Source organism: Cylas formicarius, unplaced genomic scaffold, assembly GCF_029955315.1.
Source record: "Cylas formicarius isolate icCylForm1 unplaced genomic scaffold, icCylForm1.1 PGA_scaffold_1__22_contigs__length_36826433, whole genome shotgun sequence".
Lineage (NCBI taxonomy): Eukaryota > Metazoa > Arthropoda > Insecta > Coleoptera > Brentidae > Cylas > Cylas formicarius.
The window spans coordinates 14996082-15014318 of NW_026844264.1; the positions used below are offsets into that span (position 1 = coordinate 14996082).

General features: G+C 34.9%; 1 long non-coding RNA gene across 1 annotated transcript; it reads right to left on the reverse strand.

The window, feature by feature from the left end:
* Window positions 1-16090: 16090 nt before the first annotated feature.
* On the reverse strand, window positions 16091-17469 carry LOC132696674 (uncharacterized). The gene is made up of 4 exons (XR_009618061.1): window positions 17113-17469; window positions 16882-17055; window positions 16520-16825; window positions 16091-16466 (listed from the first exon to the last, which is right to left on the reverse strand). It is a non-coding gene; the product is annotated as an uncharacterized LOC132696674 (long non-coding RNA).
* Between the last annotated feature and the right edge of the window lie 768 nt (window positions 17470-18237).

Consider the following 18237-nt stretch of genomic DNA (forward strand, 5'->3'; position numbering starts at 1 on the left):
CGATTTATCAACAAATCGACGCAGGTGGAATCCAGAAGATTTTTAAATAGTATTACAGTAGCCTGTAGAAGTTTCTTTGAAAAAATAATCGCAACCTTATAAGAAATATTATTATGAGCCTCCCGCAGCAGCACTAGTTGTCATTATAGTCAAATTGCATTCCTTTTCGAATATTTTGCAAAATTTATCTTCAAACTATTAATAAAAATGTGAATAGTAATAATAATAATAATAATAAAATAAAAGTAAAGTCACGCGTCACTGTCACCCATGAAAATGGACAATACAAGCCTCGGAGAAATGCCGTTGCCTGGGGAGCGCCAGGGCGTATCTGGTGCCGACGCTGGATATGACAGCATACGATCCGTCGGTGCTGAGGAGGCGGGCCCCTGTCGAACAACAAACTAAAGCCCAACAACAACAAGAAGTCGAACACAACGATATGGCAGAAGAAAGTAATGCCACTCTACCTACCGGTGTGATGATAACCCACTTCCAGGATGGAGACACTCACTCCTTGCCGAATTCTCGACAAAACGACACCCGGAACTACAACTAACAGAACAAAACTTAGCTGACAGGAAAAATGTCATCATAAGAAAATCATACCTTACAAAAGTAGAGTTAGAGACTATTAGACGCGAGATTGGCAACATCATGCATCAGGAAGAGGTCCTTCAGAACAACATTGAGCAACACCAGACGGAACTAATGCACATGTCGGATGAAGACAAGAAACCCCAAGCAAACCTAAAATATCGACAAATATCGGATAAATTTAATAGCCTTTTGTCTTACTATGAAGCTACTGACCCTCTAATTCGTCCAGTAATACCTATACTCAGGAAAATTGACAAGGCTAAGGAGAAGATAGCTCTAACCAACGCAGCAGTGGGCGAATATCTGTCTTCACCTCGCACTCTGGAGGAAACCCACCTGGCAATATACTGTGCAGCTATCACTGTCATCGAGCTGAACGGACAAAGGACGTACGTACCAACGACTAGAGCCCAAATTAATAATAAACCACCAGCTGGGCGAAAGCGACTAGAATTGGATGTAGACAGACTCAGAGGAAAAGCTGATATAATAGATGAATACTTAAAAAATAATCAATCTAGAAAATTGCAGTCATTTCCAATGCAGCTGGGATAAACCTTCGCTCAGCACAACATCAACAAAGACTTTTAGAACTGAAAGACCGATTTAGACAACAAGCAAAAGGCCAAGGGTGCCAGACTTCGAAGATATAATGAGCTCTGCCAATTAATGATATGACTTTGGATCATATAACAGCCGAGGATATTGCTTCCACTATCCGAAAGACCAGTAACTGGAAGTCTCCGGAATCAGACAGAATGCATAACTTCTGGATAAAATATTTTCCGGTCTGTTTTCCGAGCCTGACTCAGTGTTTTACGGACGTGCTGGACGATCCACTAAAGTTTCCTAGTTTTCTCACTGAGGGGAATACCTATATGATATTTAAGAAGGGCAACCCTACCAAACCAAATAACTACCGCCCGATAACCTGTTTATCGGTGATATACAAATTGTTTACCTCCATAATTAACAACAAGATATATGAACACTGCACAACAAACGGAATCCTATAGGAGGAGCAAAAAGGCTGTATCCGAGGATCAATTGTATGTAAACATCAATTAACCATTGACGCTGTAGTCCTAAAACAGGTTCAAACTAGAAAAAGGAACTTAAATATATGTTACATTGACTACAGCAAAGCTTTCGACTCAGTCCATCATAATTGGCTCATAAAAGTGCTTAAACACATGATGGGTACATGGAAGTCCAACATTTTGCTAAACAATAACAGCGCTGGAAAAGTAAACATAACTAGAGGTATATTTCAGGGTGACACTTTATCACCGTTGTGGTTCTGCTTAGTGATGAAGCCACTGTCAACCCTTCTGAATGACTCCGGCATTGGATATAAAATCAACAATAGAGAAAGACAAAAGCTATCCCATTTGCTGTATATGGACGATCTGAAGCTCTACAGTGAGAGCTGAACGGAACTCCAAGCGCTGATTGAAACAGTGAGGACTTTCTCACAAGACATCTGTATGTCTTTAGGGCTGGACAAATGTGCCATTATCAAGATTAACAGAGGGGGTGTTGCAGATGCGAAGGACCCGTATCGGGATATTGATGAGCTACCACCTCATGAAACATATAAATATTTAAGGATAACTCAAAACCTACGACTTGACCACTCCCAATTGAAAAAAAGTATTTACCGAAAAATACAAGAGCAGGATTACCAAAGTATTAAACACCAAACTGTCAGTCAAGAATCAGGTCACAGGTATCAATTCCTGGGCTATTCCTGTAGTCACGTACACTTTTGGGATATTGAAATTGTCCGAATCGGACCTTAATGAATTAGACAGACTAACCCGCCGTCTGATGACAAAATTCCGATGCTTGCACACAAATTCATCGGTAAAAAGGCTTTATCTTCCTAGAAAAAGCGGAGGCAGAGGTCTAGTGAACATCTATAGTCTATGGCGAACGCAAGAAATGAACCTAAGACAACGACTTCTAGACTCTCAGGACCGCTTAATACATTTGATCGCCGAGGAGGACAAAGGATTCACGCCACTTAATTTGCAGCACCGAGAAATCATGTTTGATCTGAACACGAGACAGGAAAACTAAACTTTGTGGAGACAACAAACTCTACATGGAAAATTCCCTAGAAGTCTGGATGCAGATCACATTGATAAGGTCGCCGCCTCGCTGGCTTGATTGAATGCCGGACATCTATATCCCGAGACTGAAGGCTTTATTATGGCTATTCAAGACAGAGTCATGAGAACCCGCAATTATGAAAAACACTGTCTCAAACTCAACGTGGAGGACAACTGCAGAAAATGTGACTCAGTTGGAGAATCAATCGAACATATTATCGCCGGGTGCCCTGTTCTCGCGGAGAGCGCATATTTGGACCGTCATAACCAACTTGCTAAAATTATCCACTAGCCTTAATGTATGGCCTTCTAGAAACATACCAACCGTATTATAAATACCAGCGCTCGGCTGTACTCGAACATGGCAGAGCTGTACTGTACTGGGATAGACCTATTACAACGGATAGAACAGTGGACTACAATAAACCTGATATCGTTCCTATAGACAAAGAAAAGAAAAATGCCCTCATAATTGATATCGCTGTTCCACTCTCCTACAATATCAGTAAAACTGAAACAGAAAAAATACAAAAATACGAAAATTTGGATTTGTAACTGAAAAATAATTGGCAGCTCAATAAAGTGTTTATCTACCCATTTGTAATTTCGGCGGAGGGAATTGTCTTCAAAAACTTCTCCAAAAATTTAAAAGACGTCGGACTTCCACCGAACATCGTGGAATACGGACAGAAGGCTGTCATACTACAGACATGCCACATTGTTCGTAAGTTTCTGAATTGAGTGGGAGAATTGAACTGTTTTCTCGCCAGTTCAGAGAGCCCGCAGCAAGCAAAGCCTCTGGTGAAAACAGACCAGTGAGAGCTGAGATGTAATCGTATAATAATAATAGTCATTATTGAGAATTAAGATACATTTAGAAATATGTATGACGCATAGGACACAATATTCTCATAGGGCGAAGTTTAGCTGACTAAGTCAGCTCATCAACATTAACCCAACTCGATAAATCTATCTATTATTTTAACTATTTAAGTATTAAACTTTCAAATGACTATTAAAGGTTAAACATATCTTCAATGTTCTTTCAGAACAAATTTTCTGATGATGGGTGTTGTCGGTGAATTTCGGTGTTTTAGAATAAACAAGTAAGATACTAGTCAAATAAAAATATTTAAATAGTTCTAGCCCAATAAAATAAAAGCAAATCTTTATTTTTTTAATTCATAGCCCAGAATATTTGCTATTTTTGAAACTTTCTTATTACAACACTGCCCACGCTTTAAACTTTAATAGCGGGAGCCTTATTTCAGATAACGAGGAAAAAGAGATGCAAAAGTCTCTATTTTTTTTTCGGAACCATCTGCCTCCGAATTGTTTAAAACCCCCACCCAAATGAAGGTCATAGTCAAATTAAACTTTTTTATATGTGCAGGTGCAATCGATCACATCCTTCACGTTTCCGATAACAAAGGAGATTCCGAAATCCAATAACCAATATTGAAATCCGCTAACAAAAGGCCAACGATTTTAAGAAGTTTAAACTACGGGGGCTGTTTTATTACGATCCGGGAGATATTTTGATTTCAATTAAATGGTTTTATTGAATCGGCCCCCCTCTCGGAATGCTGTTATCAGCCCGTGGACTATGTGGAACTAAAATACGAAAGGGGTGGCCTACAACAAACCCTCGCGCGCAAATGTTTAGCCCCGACGAAAACCGGACATGAGGATAGAGTGATTCGTTTCAGAATTTAATAAATGACCCTTTAAAATTTATTGCCGTGTAAGCTACGAACTTTCTTTAGGGTCTGTCATCCAATACTTTCTGTTTTCTTTTAATGATCATTAACACAAACAATTGCAGACAAGAATCACTTTTTTATTTTTTAGAGGTGTTCAAATAAAACACTTCTCATCAGCTTCTATAACATGTTATACGATTAGTGGTCGTTGGTTAGACTTTACGGAGAAACGCAAATAGATTTTTTTTAATATTTGAATGCAACGTTGCTGCTTCTAATAACAACATATAGCAACATTGTTAATTTAAATAACACCCTAGATTTTATTACATTTTTAGTTTCACTGCACTGCGGTGCAAGAAATTAAGTTCGTTTCTGTCACTCTTTTCCGTATGAAACACGATGTTGGTGCAAAAAAACGCAGTAAACTTTCAAATCTCAATTGTTTTAAATTTTTTTTGTTTGCGAGTTAAAATGACTCGATAATTTCGCAGTGTACCATAGATTAAACTTAATGGTAGATCAAAGAAAATGTGCAATAACTTGAAGAACACTTAAGAAACCCTAACCCTACAATCATCCGGGAAAATATTTCTATTTTACCTTTTTTATAACGAAATATAGTAATGGAGACTGCAACAGAATTCGAATCCCTAACAATTTCACGAATTAAATTCCAAAATCTATTATGTATCACTCTGGTCTTCAACGCGCGTATATTGAACGTTCCGCCCTTATTAGACACCCAGAGGGGGTGCTTCGGAGGGGGTCCGATCCCCCCCTCGTACGAGCTGAACAATATCTCGCCCTGCACGACTACCCTATTGACATTCGAAAGGTGCCGAAACGAAAAATCAAAAACTAGGGACTCTTATTTGTGTTTATGATGCCCCCTGGGCAGATTCAAGTCTAGCCACGTTTTTGTTACAATATTTCCTACTTTAAAGCATATGTCAGCAGTGGATTTGTATGAGAATAATAAGCTTAGCGATTTTTAACTGACGTTAATGTTGTTTGCATTCTTCGCAGGTATTTTTCGAGAGGATATTAGTTCCCCGGGTACAGTGAAGTGATAAAAGAATTCCGGATTTATGAATTATATTTTTGGCCATTGAATTTCACGTGTGTTTGCTTTGGATCGCGAAAGATAGCTTGTTATCGTGTGATCGATCATTCATGGAAATTTTAACTTGTGGACGGTTGCAAAGGGACAGGCACAAAAATTAGCTCAATAGAAAAAAAAGATAAAATTTGAGTTTTTTATAAAAAGTAATAACCACGATTACAAAACAAAATTACAAAAAGTTGTAAATTTTTGAGCCAAAGTCAAAAATTCCTTACAGCAAACTTTACTTTTTATTATGCATGCAAACTGGATTTTTTAGTTTTTGAATTTTGAATATTGTAATTCCAAAAATACAAACTACTTAGGAAAATACCTAACAAGGAGGTTTGCATTGATTCAATTGTTCACATGCAAATGACATTTTGTCAAACACTCTGTCATATAAAATTGACTTGCTAATGAATAAATTGGAGTTTTGATAAAACTGTATTACAACAGTTTGATAAATTTATTTAATTAAGGCTATTTGTCTTTTATGAATGCGTTGCATACTACAATTTTTCGATAAGGCCATTAGGCACTGAGTGATGTGGGACGTAACCAAAGACATATCCAGGCCCTTTATATTTCCGCCGACAGACCGATTTCCAACTACGCATTTTTCTATCTCGGGTAATATTTTTTTAAGATATGCTTGGGATTTTTGAAATTTTCATTTATAGATTTTGTGATGTTAGTTACACGACATTTGACAAACTTAAACCTCTTTATATTTATCACAAGGCAAGGTCTCTATTTTTATAACCAAACTTAAAAAGCTAATACCAAAGGAAAACACATTTTGGTTGTGTCTTTTCTTACAAAGCGGCTAAACTACCTAACCTAGGGAATTTATTAATCTACTGTATACGCAATTACAAAAAAGGGGTAAAATTATGTATTATTATTTTAAATGGTTTAATGATAAACATTTCCAAGCATAGAACGTGATTGGTTGAACTACTTATATATATATATATATATATATATATATATATATATATATATATATATATATATATATATATATATATATATATATATATATATATATATATATATATATATATATATATATATGCTCACTTTATGAATTAATTGTCGTGTCGTCATTGCATATAACTTCTTCGGTCGTGACCATCAGAACTGACAAACGTCAAAATATCCAGCGGCTAAATTCTCGCCCCAGTAGTTAACGAAGCTGACATTTTACAGTTTGATTTGATACATTTTACGCTTGATTGGAGCATTATTAGATCAAGCTAAGCGCACGAAATTTTTTCTAAATGCAATTTTATTTTAGTTACTCAACAAACAAAACGAATTTTTCGGTAAAGGAAGTTGATAACTTCTACAAACACTTCCTGGAACGATAAAGCAATTAAATTATGAGAAAAATGATTGCGTGCATCAAGTGTCAACAACCTCTCTCCACTTCAAGACCAGAGGAAAAATCTTTTTTTATAATAATTACGTCGAAGTCTGTCCCCCGGATTTAATTAAACGTAGGATATTAATATTTTCGCTGCTCTAGTTAATGCTTTGACAGGAGAGATTTAAGTTCTGATGGGCCCCCAATTAACCTAGGATTAAGGCAGTTTGCTCACGAGACACGTGCCTACATGGGTGGTCACGTGACAAGACAATTGCCAAACGCATGAATACATAATAAAATCGATCATGTGCGACTACGCGCGTAAACCTTCAGCGGCCTCATTTCAGATCTGCGAGTTTCAGATTTTTCCTTTGAATAGAATTCGACAATTTCAGCTAGCATGTCAAATATGAGAACATAATAGGTACCTCCGTTTTTGGATAATTACATCCTCGAATAACCGATACAATGGTATGAAAGCTGTATGTTTCAAAATATGGGTGTTAAACCTCGGATGGCAATACGCCTAATATCGCACAAACATCCGGGATTAGAGAGTATTGCTTTATAAAGGGCTTCAAATATCCAGTAATAGAACTGTCACGCAAGCTTTGCTTCGCCATATTACATCGCCCGCTCGCTATTTGATTCTTTAGAAGGAAATGGGAAAAAAAGAAAGTCGATAATAGAAATTAATTGAGTACTGAGTTTTAAATTAAAATTAGAGAATCAAAGTTATTAATTCATTTTTGCCAAGCTCCCAAGTCAATATTATCAGGAATTTCTTATATTGACTAAAAACTAGCAACCAAATCAAAAATAAAATAAAATAAAATTGTGTGAAGCACACTAACACCGACTTCTTGCGAATAAAATAATTTCAATAACGAAAGAGATGACAGAAAAAAAAAACAAATTTACTACAAAGTTCTGTCCACTAGAGATGTTTTATTTTTATTTTTTGGTTACTATCGCTTCTGGTTTCTGTTCTATTTATCCAATAACTCCAACACTGGTAGCTTGCTATAGCACCATATTTCAAAAACGGCCATTTTGTCTATTGCGCATGTTTTCTCTTTCAATGACTTAGCTTATTTGATTAGGCATTTCACGTTTGAGAGCTTCATCATTCGAAATCTGTAAATTAACACATCAGCTCTCACGACTAACATAAATTACCCCAAAATGTCCAAATATTATACGATATCTGCGCGGTGCCTCTCAACACTCAATGGGCGATTCCAATCAAGGGTCGGCCCTTAATAATAAATCATCTGTCGGATCCTAGCATTATGTTATTACTGTTATTTGCAACGATTCAGCATCCTGTTTAGTCAAACAGGCGAACAATCGCTCTCTGCACCGGTCAGCGCGATCACAATGGCTCTATTGGGCCCTATCTCTGACTGAATGGGGCCCTGCAATCCATCTCGATGCCGCCTTGGCATACAATTACCCCGAAGTTAAGTTGAACATAAGGGCGCAAGTGATTCGGAAATTTTCGATGCACTTTTTTGTACCTAAATTGTTGGCGCTGAAGTACCGACACTCCCAGTATAGGTACCGGCGCTTTATCGAATCGTTGGGCCCTAAAAGATTGAGCTAAATATGTTAAATAGAAGCAGTACCTGCTTAAACACTACAGAAAATGTTGAACAGAATTATTCATTTAAGAATTTTCAAATTAATCAAACCTATTTTTGAAATGGATGTATATGAGAAATGAAATGAAACATTTGGTGAATTTAAGATGACGATAGTAGGTAAATAATCTGTTATAATTTCGAAAATTATATTAGTGTATATTATTATATTTATAATGTTTGATTATTTCACATTAGTAAATTTATTTATATGATATTTTATATCTATATTACTAATATTAGATACGCCGACAACTAATTTAGGAGCATATAATCGTGCCTATGTTACTTACAATAACTCTACCTACCCTATGTACCTAAATATTCTGTGTTTTTATTTAATAGCAATTGTAAATCCTCTGGTGTACTCAATTTTGAAAGGAAAAATCCAATAAAGCCCTCCTATTCTTAACAATGATGAAATAAAAAACCACTATCTAGGTACATTACTCATATAGCTACTAGATACCTTGAATGTAGAGGCATTGCCTATCTTGATAATACAGGTACTTTCTTAAGATTAAAATATGTTTCTAGAGGTCCGATCTTGAACCGGCACGTGTGCATATCATTTAAGGTTTCAATTTCAACCAATATTCAATATGACCGCTAACAGTTCGTAAATTCAACCGTATTCACATTTATTATGCAATTTATTCTACGGTATCATGTTAAAATATCCCCCGTTGCTACTAAAGTTTCGGAAAAAAAACGCGCCATGTCACCTTAATGCTTGATCGTAAATGGCGCAAAGTGCAGGTCGGTGTGTTTAATTTAGCTGTATGGGCGGATAAAAATCTCATAGCTGGCTGAGGTGTAATTTGACTGTATTTACGGGTGGTCAAGTGCAGGGAGCGTTAACCCCTTTAACGAAAAAAACATGTTGAACTTTGCTCAAATCAATGCCAGCTAGAAAGGACCCTGAAAATCTGAAAAAACGAGAAAATCGTTGGAAAAATGTATAGTATTTGAGAAAATGAAGTTTTACTACTTTGAAAAGGATGTGATTGGTGGCTAAATTTTCGACATCTTTTAAGTGACAAATCAATACTTATTATCAATTTCGAAAGTACATTTGTTGCATTTTTGACGACTATACAAATGTGTTCAAATACTTCGAAATTTTCAAAATAATCAAGATATCCATTGTAAATCTATTGTAGATCTAACTGATACCCGGCAGAATGAAAGAAGCCACAATTTGGAATTCTCGAGTTTAAAAATTATAGTCAGTTTGGTGAGATTGTATCGCCTTATCTAATATTTTAAATTGGTTCCTAAGAGGTCCACAGTGAAACAAATTCCAAAAAGAAAAATACATTGGCTGCAATGGAACAGGTAAGTTGATTAAACGATAAGGAAAAAAATAACAAAAGTGTGTAAAAGTCATAGTTTCTTAATTTGGATCAGCACATGGTTGTTCAAAATGGACACCACAATGGAACTTTCGCAAAGTCGATGTATTATATTGTGCATAGGCCCTGTATAAAGTGTCTTTCACGTATCGCTAAACTTCAAAGCCACGGCAAACTATGACAAATATCAAAAATTTGTACAAATTATAGCAATTTCCAATGATATTTTTTCAAGTATCTCTCGCGCACCCTGTATGATTTGTCTATCATTCTCTCTCGATATAATTCACTGCTTAAAACAAATTATCATATGTTTTATAGTTTTTCATATACGGCCAACAATTTAACCAACGAAAACCACACACCCTGTACATAATTGATAAAATTTTGGATATAGAGGTTATGGCCCTGGATCTTCCACGTTTCCTTGTCCAAGAATTTTACCGATAAAGTAAATGGTTTTCGAGAAAATAAGTTTTTTCTGAAACCGTAATAATCAATGATGTTATCGCATCTTGACTGAACCCGAGGTATAGTGATTTTCATATGGATTTTGCAAATACAAAAATTGTAGCTCTTGATGCGGCCTTTGGCACTGTTTGAACCGATTAGGCATATTTTTTACCATTTTTGATTCGAGGTTAATAATTTACTGTAGAAAAGAACAATTTTCTTTTAGATGTTTGTCTATAATTGGAAAACCCTGTATATAATCGAAAAAATACCTGAAATATGTGTGTGGGTATAGCATTGGATCTTCCACGTCTGCTGGTTAAAGAATTTTGATGATCCCGTAACTGGTTATGGAGAAAATCATGTTTTTTTGGAAGCCAAATTACCAAAAAAATCAAAGTTTTTAAAAAGATACTTGGTGAAATTTGATTGCACCCAATTTTCAACGTTTAAATGTGGGCATGGACTTTTACTTCTCTGCTAAATTTGAAGTCGATATCTGCAAATTTAGGACACTTGACAGATTTCTTATGTAGCACGGAATATCAGGAACACCCTTTACAATAGGTGTAAACCTTAAATAGAAAAGTGTTAGCTATCTATACGGGTTATATCGTAATGTAAAGGAAACTGAAACACTGTATTTTTTAGTTATCGACAAATTTCAAGTAACAAGGTTTTGTTAGTTCTTAATGACAATACCACACATTCAAAAATTATTGAGGTCATCCAACTGACACGTAATAATGGTGTAATCATGTCGCAACTTCCAGGGCATCCAATTAACAAACTACAACCTCTAGATCTCGCGGTTTTTAAGTCACTAGAGCTTTACTACAACGAGGCAAATGAGAAATGGCTTAGAACTAATCTTCCCGTTTCTTAATTTCAAGTAGCTACTTGGAGAAGCATATTCTCGAGCGGCAATGATACCCACTGCTATCATTAGATTTCGAAAAAGCAGAATATGACCGTCAAGTGAAGTCCATTTTACTCCTGCGGATGACCTAACTGTAAAGAACAGTAGACAAGCAGTTGAAGATTTGTCAAAGTCTGAAAACTACGTCGACAATATCCTGTTAATCGAATTTCTTCAAAACAAGACTTCAAAAGAAAACATGAAATTACAATCAGAACCAACATCATCAACTCCTCTGGATCCTCAAAGGCAGGTACGGATGGGTTAGGTCGCCATTCACCTCAAAAAGCAGTTTCAGAAACAGAAACATCAACGTCAAAATATGGATTATCTTCTAAGGTAGTTTGAAGCTAAATAAATATCTGCCAAAAAAAAGGAAACCGTTAAGCGCAAAATTTAGATTTGGGAAAAAGTTAACGCCAGCGAGTGGTATTACGAGCTTTGTTCTGAAGCAATGTCGTGAATGGGTACACGAATCATGTGCTAATGTGCAATCAAAAGACAAATTTATATTTATATACTTTTGTATGCTTAACTAAATGTTTTTTACATTTTGTATTTTTCTATAATACAATACGTTTTTAAAATGTCTACCCGATCTATTTTTCTTCGTTATTTGCTTATTTTTGAGAGGTTCAAAACTTACCCAGTCAAAGAAAAGCATATAAATTAGAGTAGGTGTGTCATGTGTAGATATATCCATATGCAAATAAAGTTCTATAATATTGTTTTAGACCGTTTAGACCCTAGAATCGAAATAATGAAAACTGGGACAATATAGGCAACATTCCCTTAATGAGTACATGCACCGTGCATTTCACCCACTGACGTATACTTTACGCCATTTTCTTGCTAAACGGCGTTTTCCACACATTTAACTCATTTTACCAGAAAATTTAACGAAATGTAAGTATATTTTAACAAACTCTAGCCGTAAAAATGCCGCATCCAAATTTCTTGACGATCTGTCAGCAGCCATGTTGGTTAAAGATTTGAAGTCTCCCTCATGCTAATTTGTAATGAACCAGCTCAAATTTTTTTTCATAGTTGCATCATAAGGTCCTGTAGGGCATAGGGATGCCTCTATATCTCTATATCTCTAGTAGAGTGAACGTATTTTCAGAATGAGGCCCTACCACGTGACCGATTGGAGACGCCAGCGAACCTGAAGCCACTCCATCGCTTGTATCGCATAATATTTAATGAAGCACTTTCCCTTTTATACCAACATTTTTATTTTGTACAAATTGCCTGGAGATGAATAATCAACTACAAAATATTAAAAAACAACCAACAGAGCACCATAAAATAAACACGGACATATCAGAGCAGGAAATAGAAACACTGCACTGCTGGGAGACGAAGACATCCACTAGTTGGCTAGGCAAAGGCATCGGCCGACTGCAGCCGAACAATAGCAATGGGATTAACTATTCATATATAGGAAAACCTGAAGGAACACCCACCATGAAATATAATCAGAAATCCAAAACTCACCAGGTTATCAGTTTAGAATAAGGAAGTTAGGTGGTGTGTAACTCTTATTTGCATTTTTTGATAAAATTAATTAATGTGGAGATATAAAAGAATTCCGCAGCATTGACCTTCACGAATCTGCATTTTTTTTTATTCTACGACATCAAACGATCAGGAATCGAAGATATGTAGGAAGTCGGAAAAAGGGGCGCCAGCCTAAAACAGGAAGAGGGTTCCAAATGAGATTGGCCGTCAGCATCAGCATCGCGGGACTGTAAGTTATAATACAGACGAGAGGTTGCCCTCTAATTTGTGAGGGTCGCGCCCTCTTCCATGCCACCCTCGATGCTCGTTATAGAAACAACGCTTCGACTACAAAAAAAACTGTCGGAGACTCTGCGTGCGTGCATTGTGCCGCGATGCATTGTCATTGTTATCGGCGAGTTTTCCGTACACGAAAAAGATCCTTTTTTTACACCGTCAATTAGGGAATGAGTAATTTTCAATTCATCAGCGAATAAAGTCAAAAATTTATATTAAGCGCGAAAATAATCATATCTTAATTGAAGAAATAATAAAAAGGTGAAGTTCGAGAAGTATAAAACTAAGTAACATAAATAAAAGAAAACTCCATACATGTAAAAATTATAAATTAGAAACCATTCGTCTGTTCATATATCTTTAAGAGATATAATATGTTAAGGGGATAAAAGGGGATAAAAGTGGTTCACGGGATGAATCTAGACAATGTATTCCATAGACTGATGAACTCGTCATGTAGAATTAATGACCACCGGTCAAAATGAGAAATGTACAGAATGTTTTTCAGAGGCCGATTCCGATGAAAATATAAAGTTACTATAAGCGGATGTCAAAGTTGTATTTATTTATTTTTGCTGCATAATTCGCTAAATTTCTAAATGAAAATTGGTAGATAACTTTTGGTTTTTTGACATCAAAATTTTAATTTGTGTAAATTTAAATTTTGACGTACGATATTATTGAGTTTTTTTTAATGGTAAATTTGCGAAAGGAAATTGATATACAGCTTCGACGTTTGTGTCAAACCCGTTATTCGAATTGCCCAGTTCAAAAAGTTTTTTAAGAAGAATTGAAAATGACCCTTTCTGGCAGAAAACAAAACCTCAACGTAAGGGGTCGTTATACAGCAAATCGAAATCAAGATTTTTCTTTAAAAATTAATTAATAATAATTAATAATTTAATATAACACAAAAAACATTTACTCTTTTTTTAATTGATTCCGGTAAGACATACACTTATTTTTAAAATTAAAAAAAAACACAACACAACAGCTTTTAATTTTGAAAATCCTTTTTTTTTTCTACTCCCGTTTGTAAAATGCCGAATTACACACCGATCTAGCGTGCGGGAAGCGTCACTTTACGACGTCAGTTTCCGGGATTTTAGCCCACGAATGTTTTCGGACATTTTACCGAACGACTTAAATTTTGACGTATGTCAATTCTGACGGTCATGCAAGTGAATATATTTTGCAAAAATGTACCCAAAAAATAAATACACAAAATTATGTTATGGAATATATCAGACAATTTAAATACTACGTGCTATAGACTACTATAATTTAAGTTTACCACAGAAATTTTACATACCGTTCGCATGAACTTTAGTGGTTTTTTTATATTATCTTGACACGACCAATTGTACGATTTTCAAGTATCCATATCGCATCAGTAAAAACAAAACAAAATTGAAGGTTAGGACCTGCTTTTTCCTCATAAAAGCTCTATCCTCGGATGATTTTTTTCCAATTGCAGTCTTTTTTTTAAATATATTACTTAATGATCAATTGTAAAAGTTAAATAAACAACATAACTTTTTAAAATTGTGTTCATTCCGTTGTTTATGACATATCCAATAATAATCTCTCTCTGTCTAACATACACAGTTAAAAGGAGACAACAATAGCCGAATCCATCGGTACCATCAACGAATAGGTGCAATGGCAACTAGTACATTTTTTGTTTGAATGGTACGAAATTTAGTAATCCGATAATCTGCTATTATTTTTAGTTTGTTAAGTTGTGATTTTTTCGTGACGGTCGTAGAAAAAGGGTAGTATGCAACACGTTCGATAAACCCTTCATCTCACTCGTTTATTAAGCACTCGCTCCGCTCGTGCCAAATAAAGTGAATCAAATGCCGTTTACCGCACTATATACTATAACGGTTCTCGCTGAAACTCTTTTCGAACGTTTAGATACAACAGTGTTGACTGTAATCCCACAAAATTACCTTTTTTTTACAGTTAAAGTGGAATTTTTTTTTATATATTTAACAATTTTTCGTTTTAATTTATGAGAAATTGGTTGAAATATTCTCAGCCTGCATATCAAATGCAGTATAGCACTGGACTTTCTTCCGTCTTAGCTTTACTGTTATAAAATCACATCATAAAAGTAACAAAAACTTACAATTGAACTATATATTTGTAAAATGAATTTTCTGATTCTTGGATAAACAATATTTATGGCGCTTGTTTGAAGGTGGTTACTACACATCTGAAAAAGGGTAATGATACATATAGTGAAGAAAAAGCTGTGTAATTTAAAATTAAAATATGCCATCTGTAATTATTTTTTACATACTATTATCCGAATGCAATAATGTGGTTTCTATCTTAGTTCTCAATAACCTTCTTTACCTCCACGCGAATGTAAATACCGAAATTTAACGTCATTCCCACACGAGGACTAAAGCCTATCGCAGATCGGAACAGGTGCTTTCTTCGATGTAAAACATGCATATCGCATTAGTTGATCGGATTAAATACGCAAGGCACTTTATCTCGAACAAAAATAGTCTGTAATATATCCTCGGGCCTTTCGGAGATCTGCGTGGGAGACAGCAGGGTGGATAAACAGATTTACGAAAATTAAAGCGACCCCTTGGGGAAGAAACGGGTGCGTAATTCTGTCGGTTCAACGCGCGTGAAACATACGTTGCCAGGTAATACTGTGACGTAAACGATAAGAATTAAACTTGGCGAATTGATTAAAAGTTTGTCGCTGAGGCAAACATTTCAATAATTATTTATTCAGCATTTCCAGCATATACAAATGTTTTGCCAAACTTCCATATTTTTTATAAATTTACAAATCAATCAGTATGTATGATAACTTTTCATTGAATACTAAGAATGTAGGATAAACAGCAGTAACTTTTGCAGTTATAAGTATGAACAAAATAACAAAGCGGAAACTTAACCTTTAATAGTAAAAATACTTACCTACTGCTCTTAAGAACGTTTTCCACAAAGTTCATAAAAAATAACACAAAATAAAATACACATATTAAGGATACATACTTATTTTATTTAGTCAATTATTGGTCTGTAATATTTTTCATTTGATTTTAGTCTTGGTTAGTTTTCGTGTAAATTCCGGAAACATTGACAATAACTTGACGGATGTTGGATTTTGGTTTACTTTTGATAAAGCCCGAAAAAAAATCCAGAGGCGTTAAGTCTCAAAATCTCGTCGCTCGCTTGTATAAATAGCTAAAATGTGAGATATTGCGACCTGAGAACTTGTCGATGTGGTAAACGCTGTGTAGCAAGTCAATATCTTCGAATTTGTGCCAGAAATAAAGAGTTATCAAGCGTCTATCTCTCAAACCTCATGAGGATTTTCATCCCGCCATAGGTATGCGACTAATTTCCTTATTAACATAGTTTAAGAGGCTGAAATGTACCTCATCAGAAAAGAAATTTCTCATTAAAAAATCAACGCCAACCTCCTGCATGTAGCTCTATTACACAAGCTACGCAAAATCTTTGAGGTCCATCGTCTTAAGGTTTTAGTCTTTATGTGACGTGAATTTTATATGAGGGTAGATTCAATATCTGATGCAAAAGGTGCCAAAGAAAGGTCCAAAATCTGCAAACGCTTTTGAATCGACAGGTGCGAGTTTAGAGTAGCAATATTTTGGCACGAACGTACACCATACTTAAGCACACTTCCTACTCTATCTCCAATACTTCTAGTCTCTTTTCTTTTTTGACGACATTGCGAATTGTTCGCTCAGTTGGTTCGCTGGTTCCTGTAAGAAATTATCATTAACAGATCTTCGAAGAGGCAGAAACTAAAACACATTACTTTATACACTTATTTTGGAAAGCTGTTTCTAAAATATTACAATATTTCAGGTGTAGCTTGTTCTATATTAAGAGGACAAACCGAGGAGTAAACAGCGAACGCAATACTTCTATACTTAGAAAACTTTACAATTCCACAATTCATCGGAATTTTTTAAAATTCTTTGGAATTCCTCTGCAATTAGTTGAAATCCTTAATACTCTACACCATAATTCCTCTCCGGTTTAATACTCGGGAAAAGTTGTCCATCCTCAAAAGTTAGCAGATAATATCACAGCAATATGGGATATGTTTTAATAACGAAAATTAGTAGCGGTTTTTAAAACAAACTCCAAACGCCCACGACAAAAATCGTTAAAATGTTCATGGTTGAAGAAACGACTGCAGTCTTCTCTACTTTAGAGTATTTCCATATACTTATAGATCCATTATTCTTGCAAATTGATTACGCTTTTGTTGAACACACTGCTTTACGAAAGCCTTCTTCTGTGGTACCTACCCAAGTTTCGATACGCTCCGTAAAATAATTCGTATACCGTTTCTGGAGAAAGGAATATCACCAGCAATATGGCTACGGTTTTAACGAAAAGAAACGCTAATTTAGCCGGCAAAGCAACCACAATTAAGAGAACCTTCAGCGGTAGCAACAAAATGTAAAAGAATAAAATTAAAATATATACCGCGAGCGCCAAAATCTGTATAACGAAAAGCGCGACAAAGAGTAACAAGGCAAAAGTTCTCGTGAACAACAAACCAAGCTGCGTTTGGACGATTTGTGGAACTGCACCTGCAAATGTCGAATTAACTTAGGAAGAGAATATTAACGTTATAAGTGTTACCGGCTATCATCGAAAAGTTCGGTCAAAACCATTTAAAAATATTTTATTCTTTTTTACATATCGAGCTGTCACCTACATTGTCAATTTTGATTTTTCTACATTGAGACAGTTTTACCCAGTAAAACAACTTAAAAAATATAGTTCTTTCGCAAATAAATGGTTGTGGCTTATTGAATGAAATTGAATGAAACTGTTGTTGCCACTATGTAGAGAAGAGTTGGGCAAAAAACATGTGTATAATTAATTTTGCTCTATGATATATATAAATATATATATATATATATATATATATATATATATATATATATATATATATATATATATATATATATATATATATATATATATATATATATATATATATATATATATATATATATATATATATATATATATATATATATATATATATATATATATATATATATATATATATATATATATATATATATATATATATATATATATATATATATATATATATTATTATTATTATTATTGATGTTCTAAGGAATAA